General features: G+C 36.8%; 1 long non-coding RNA gene across 8 annotated transcripts; it reads left to right on the top strand.

Moving 5' to 3' along the window:
• The first annotated feature begins 228 nt into the window (after positions 1-228).
• LOC133745434 (uncharacterized) lies at positions 229-4,940 on the top strand. 8 transcript variants are annotated; one of them, XR_009863618.1, is made up of 11 exons: positions 229-1,014; positions 1,154-1,373; positions 1,516-1,617; positions 1,800-1,884; positions 2,563-2,758; positions 2,833-2,897; positions 3,039-3,172; positions 3,256-3,348; positions 3,591-4,221; positions 4,353-4,478; positions 4,575-4,940. It is a non-coding gene; the product is annotated as an uncharacterized LOC133745434 (long non-coding RNA). The 8 variants fall into 8 exon arrangements; XR_009863617.1 differs by having other exon boundaries at positions 4,353-4,940; XR_009863613.1 differs by having other exon boundaries at positions 3,591-4,478.
• Positions 4,941-5,534: the final 594 nt, after the last annotated feature.

Below are 5,534 nucleotides of genomic sequence, written 5' to 3'. Positions count from 1 at the left end.
TTTGGCAAATGATTTGCAGGCTCCTACAACGGAATGACTTTTTTCTGTTGTGTCAATGGGAAAGCCATCCGAGCGCCAAAAATGAGCTTGTTACACATAGTAGGCGGGAGTTTTCATTTTGTGTCCCTCAGCTGAAAGTTTAAAGTGTATACAATCACACAACACACCATCATTTTTGTGTTGTCTGATTTTATTATAAAAAATAGAAAACAAACCATGTCTCCCATCAGGGCAAACTCAATACACCTTGCCATTTTGTAAGACCATGTCTCCCACAGTCTTCTTCTCTCCCTGAAACACAAGTCACTGATTACCTCTTCGTCCACAGCCAATCTTCGCGTCTGACTCAAAAGCTAATTCAGCATCCAATCGAAGCACCCATCTCCTAGCCTGAGCGTCCAGTGGATTTCACCTTCTCTCCACTGAAACTTGCATCCCTCACATCCCTAATTATCAAACTCTCAACTCTCGCCCCTACAATTTCTTCAATCATCAAAACCCTAACTCGCTCTCTCTAACTCATTCACGACCCCCTCGTACTCTACCATACTCTGAAGCTCGTCTCTGACCTGGCATCTGGACAGCCCACCTCTCCAGCCTCGTCTTCCCCTCTGTTCGCTCCGACTCAGTGAGTGAGCTTCTCAGAGATCGATTCAAACTCTCCACTATCTCTATCGCTGAAGCCGAAGTGACTTCGATTTCATTTAAGGTTTTCTCAGTTTTCAATTCTCGTTCTCCTAGCAGTGAAGAGAAGCAGCTTCTTGGGCTATGAAGCCTCGAGTTGGGGAACGATTCCGAATCGGCCGGAAGAACAGTAGTATATCCAAGCTGTGGCATGAGGGCTTTGAGCTGGGGTCCGATTACGGCAGTTAGGGCTTTGAGCCCAGAAAGGTCGTTACCAGAGCTCGATTATTCACCGGTTTCAATGGAGCTCGCCCCCTTCTGCAGAGAAGCCCAATTTGATTGGCTCATCGTTGAGGCTCAACAGCTCCAGCAGTTGTTCGTCATCATTTGGTGAGTTTCTGGATCTTAATGGTTTTTTCAATTTAGTTTTGGGTTTTTCATTTGTGATTAGAAATGATGTTCTTCATTGCAATTTTGTGTGGAATCAGAATGGTTGAATGATTCTATGCTCTCCTTTTATATTATGCAGGGCAAGCATAGAATTATCTTCATTATTTTGGCTGGAAGCTTCAAAAGCAATGAAATTATCCTTTTCAAGCACATAAATTGCAGTAAAGGAACAAGGACAATAAGGTCAGTGAACCAAATTCAGATGTGAGGGAAGTGGGAGTTTCAAAATTGAAGTTGATGCACCAGAGGATAAGGGGTTAAGGCACACCATGGATAACACTTAGGTTCTACTCCTGGATGTAAGCTTGGATTTTTAAAGAAAATTGAGGTTCTTAATGCTTTGGTTTTGTTTAGTATGCTCACTGTTTAGGTCTGATATAGTACTGTGAATGAAGTATTGTTGAGAGCTGTTTCGTAATGTTTTGAAATTTGACCATTCAGGTGTGCACATTTTGCAATTCATGATGAGCATAGGAGGTTCATTAGCAGCAGAATATGCTAAGAAGGATTTGGATAAATATCTACGTTCAGTTGCATTATCATGTGAGTTGGTTTGTTTACTTGGTTTGATTTCATGTATATACTAGGCAGCCAAGAAAGCCATTATGCATGGTACAAATTTATTATGCAAATTTACAACTTTGCAAGATATGTCTTTTCATTGTATACCGCATCCATTTTGGATTGCTTCTTAGTAGGTGAATGTATTTGAGTTTTGCTTACAGGGGTTATGAGTGGTTGCTTCTTATGTAGCAAGCCTAAAGCATTTTTAGTGGAGAAATAAGTGGATCATGCACTTCAGCAAATCAGGTAATTGTCTATATGTTTCTATATCTATCTATGTTTTTTTTTATTCCCTTCTCTAATTTTAAACTTTTGCACCTGACTTTGTAAACTTTTGGCAACAAGTAAAATAACCTTTGCAATATTAGGTGCTTTAGGCATTTTTTTTTGTTTTTTGTTTTTTGTTTTTTTTTATGTAGGTAACTTGTTAAGTCACTTTGATAGCATTTTATTAGTGTCATAAGCTGCAACAAGTTCTTTTCTTAACTCTGGAGGTTTATAGTTATACTGCTAGACGGTGAAGTTTTTATAGAAAAATTGACAGCATGAAGGAAAAATTTATATGGGAAAATGAAATATCACCTCTTAATGGCTAGATTCAGTTTTTGCTTTTGAGATTCCACTTATGTTTGAACAATTTTCTTATTCCTGTAAACTGCATTTTCTTTTACTTTGGCAATCCTTACCAAATACTTTACAGTACAGTAAGGATACTTTTTTTGGGTCATCATGTCCAATTTGATAACTTCATGCACCATTTCATTTGAACAGAGTCATGCAATCCAATGTTGTTAAAATACTTTAAATTCTTGTCTGCACCCTGTAATCTATTCAACCATGAGAGTTCAGCTTACATACTTTTATTGTCTTGTTACTGCATGTTCTTATCCCATCAATTATCAGTCTTTTCATTATTTTCTATAGGTTTGATAAAATTCTAGATGAGATGTTAAGTCACGTGGAGCGCCAGCCTAGGAATAAGGAGCGTTGTGTTGCATGGCTTCGTTACGTAGAGCCGCTTTTTAATGGTGTTGGTCTGGTGTTACTAGCTCATTTCAGGCGCATTTTCCATCTTTTCTTTAAGTGGATGCAAGCTGATGACGATGAGACTGTTTTACTAGTGAGCATATGTCCTTCTGTTTGTGTGTTGAGACTTTACAATTTTAATAAGTATTAACGTTCATATTTTTGTAGGTTCTCAAACAGATTGAAACAGTTATAAAGCTAACATGGATTAGGAATACACCATATGTGGAAAGGTAAACAACACAATCATGATTTGGGCCTCGCATTTATTTTCTAGATGGTTGTTGTGGCATGTGGGAAGTAATTATTTTTACTAGCCTCCAAATGAAATAGGCAATTAAGACTACTAACTTATAAAGTCTCCCTTATAATAGGTATTATTTAATTCATCGCTTCGCTTCATGAGGTTGGTGGATGAACTTGCTACTTTGCACAAAGAAGCAGCATTGAGAAGATCTCGTGAAGAAATTCGAAATCTTGTTATTCGTAAACTGAACTTGCTCCATCAGTAAGGATTATACATTCTACTCATATATGAACCTTCTTTGTGATTACTAGTTCTGTATCTCAAATACATATTTTAATTCCTAGATGCAAGGGTCTGCAGTTCGATATAGGCCCAAAGTCATGGGAGAACTTGACAAGATAGCCATGTCTCTTGGGGCTTCCTATTTGTTGATTACGGTGAGTAGTTAGTGTTCCATTTTGTATTGGAATGATATTCTTTTTGTTTTGATTTTGGTGGATTCAAGTCTAATCATTTTTTTAAAACTTTGTTTTTGCTTTTGTCATTCATTCTCTTCCCGTTGCTGTTGCTGCTTTCTGGTTTCGTTGTTCGCTCTGCATGCATCGATTGGCTCTTCTTTGCCTATTTGGGTGAGTTGCTTTCTAATTTTATTTTTTTTTACTCTTGAATTTGTTTTTAGCTTTTTTAGTTCTTCTTATTTTTTGTTTGAAACCTTTTGAGTTTGGTTATTTGCATAAGGAGTTTGTGTTACATGCATATGGTGCATGTTTGAGCTGAAAATAAATTAGAAGGTCAGAATGTACAGGTAGCGCATAATCTGCATATATATATTGCAAATCTGTGGAGATGTTGAACCCCCTATATATGTATACATATGATTGGTAAGCTAGAATTACAAACCATCTTGCTATATAATATGGTAAATATGTGGGTGGAATGAAGACATATATTACATATGTCAAATCGAGCAGGCAAAGACACCCGGATTAGATGAGCTGAGTTATGACTTTGTAACTTTCGGCGATGCTTATGATGCATATGGTGCACAAACCACAAATTGCAGAATGCCTATTTGAAATTGCAGAATGGTTGAATCATTTGTTAATTGATGTTTTAGTTCCCATGTCTTTTTAGTTCCATATTCTGGTTGTGGATGATAGCATCATACATAGGAAGGTTATTGAAAAGCTATATAATATTTATTGCTCTAAATGTAGCTAGATGTCTGTGAATGAGTCACTGAAAGAATAATAAGATTTTGTTTTGTAGTGATTGCTTTTGACAGTGGAATCGGGGCTTTAAGATAATGGGTGAGTGTTTTTGCTATTAGTTGTGTTTCTGTTGCACCTATTTTTTATCTATTGAGGATATTGCAGTGCAGCTGTTGTTTAGTCTCTTGAAATTGGGGTTCGTCTGATTCTTTGTGTGGTTGTACTTGTAGTCTTTGTTGTTGATAGGTTTCGAAGTTTGGTTGTCTTCCAGGTTCACAACATATTTACCATATTTCAATTTTGGTAAACAATTGCATGTTTTGGGAAGCCTTGCTTGAGAAATTTGACTTCTTTTGGTAAACAAGTGTAGTTTATAAATGTAGTCTGTTTAACTTTGTTTATATTGACTCTTTTATGTCCATGCCTCACTTTCATATAATAAATTGATTCAGTGGAAGAGGAGAGGCAACAGTCAATATACCCAAGCAGATATAGATATATATGATGCGAAATAAATAGGCAAAGTATGTCATGAAGGCATATGTGTAGGAGCTAAAGGAAAGCATAAGAGGAAGTAGGTTGTTGCTGAAGGAAAGCATCATTTTTGTGCTTCTCTGCTGGTACAATATTCATGCACTGTGTGGCATGTTTTGTAACAAATAGTTTGTATTTGTAATAGCTTTTGATGTCCCAAGTAGATGGGCATGCAGTTGAATGTTTTTGTTCTTTCAATGTTGGCTTGGATGATTGGGAAATCCTCCCTTTTAACATTTGAATGCTTTTCTTCAAATAGTATGAGTTGGATTACTCATTTCATATATTCCAGTGTCTTTTCTTTACAATTAGTCACTGTTTATTAGGTAAAATGGAGCATTATTATCAATGCACAAAATCGAGAAAAGACGATTATCACACAACATAATTTCTAATGTTAATAATGTTGTCTGAAGTAACAATTTGGATGTTCACACAATGAATCCTTATATAACATGCAACGGTTCTAACAAACATACGTCGTCTGATTTACAATCACACAACTGTAATAACTAGAATACGTTATCTAAAACTAACACACAACAATAAAATTTCCAAAAGTGAAGTGTGAGGATAATTCATACAACAGATAAAATAAAATGCAGTTGTCTGATTGCCTTTCATACAACGGCTCGGAAACAACTTTCGTTGTGTGAATGATGCCAATGACATGTGCAGCATGACTGCGCGGCAACTGTGGCTGCCATCTGCCGAGAGAAGGCACAACGGTTTTAACCAAATAAGTGTTGACTGTTTGTAATTCACACAACGGGTTTCCACCGTTGTGTGATTTTTAATCACACAACGCTCCGATACACAACGGAAATCGTCCAAATCACACAACGAATTTGGTCCGTTGTCTGTTAGCTTTTTTGGCC

The sequence above is a fragment of the Rosa rugosa genome, chromosome 4, assembly GCF_958449725.1.
Source record: "Rosa rugosa chromosome 4, drRosRugo1.1, whole genome shotgun sequence".
NCBI classification, from domain to species: domain Eukaryota; kingdom Viridiplantae; phylum Streptophyta; class Magnoliopsida; order Rosales; family Rosaceae; genus Rosa; species Rosa rugosa.
The sequence above is the reverse complement of the archived record's forward strand: the minus strand, read 5'-3'. Positions and strand labels throughout refer to the sequence as shown.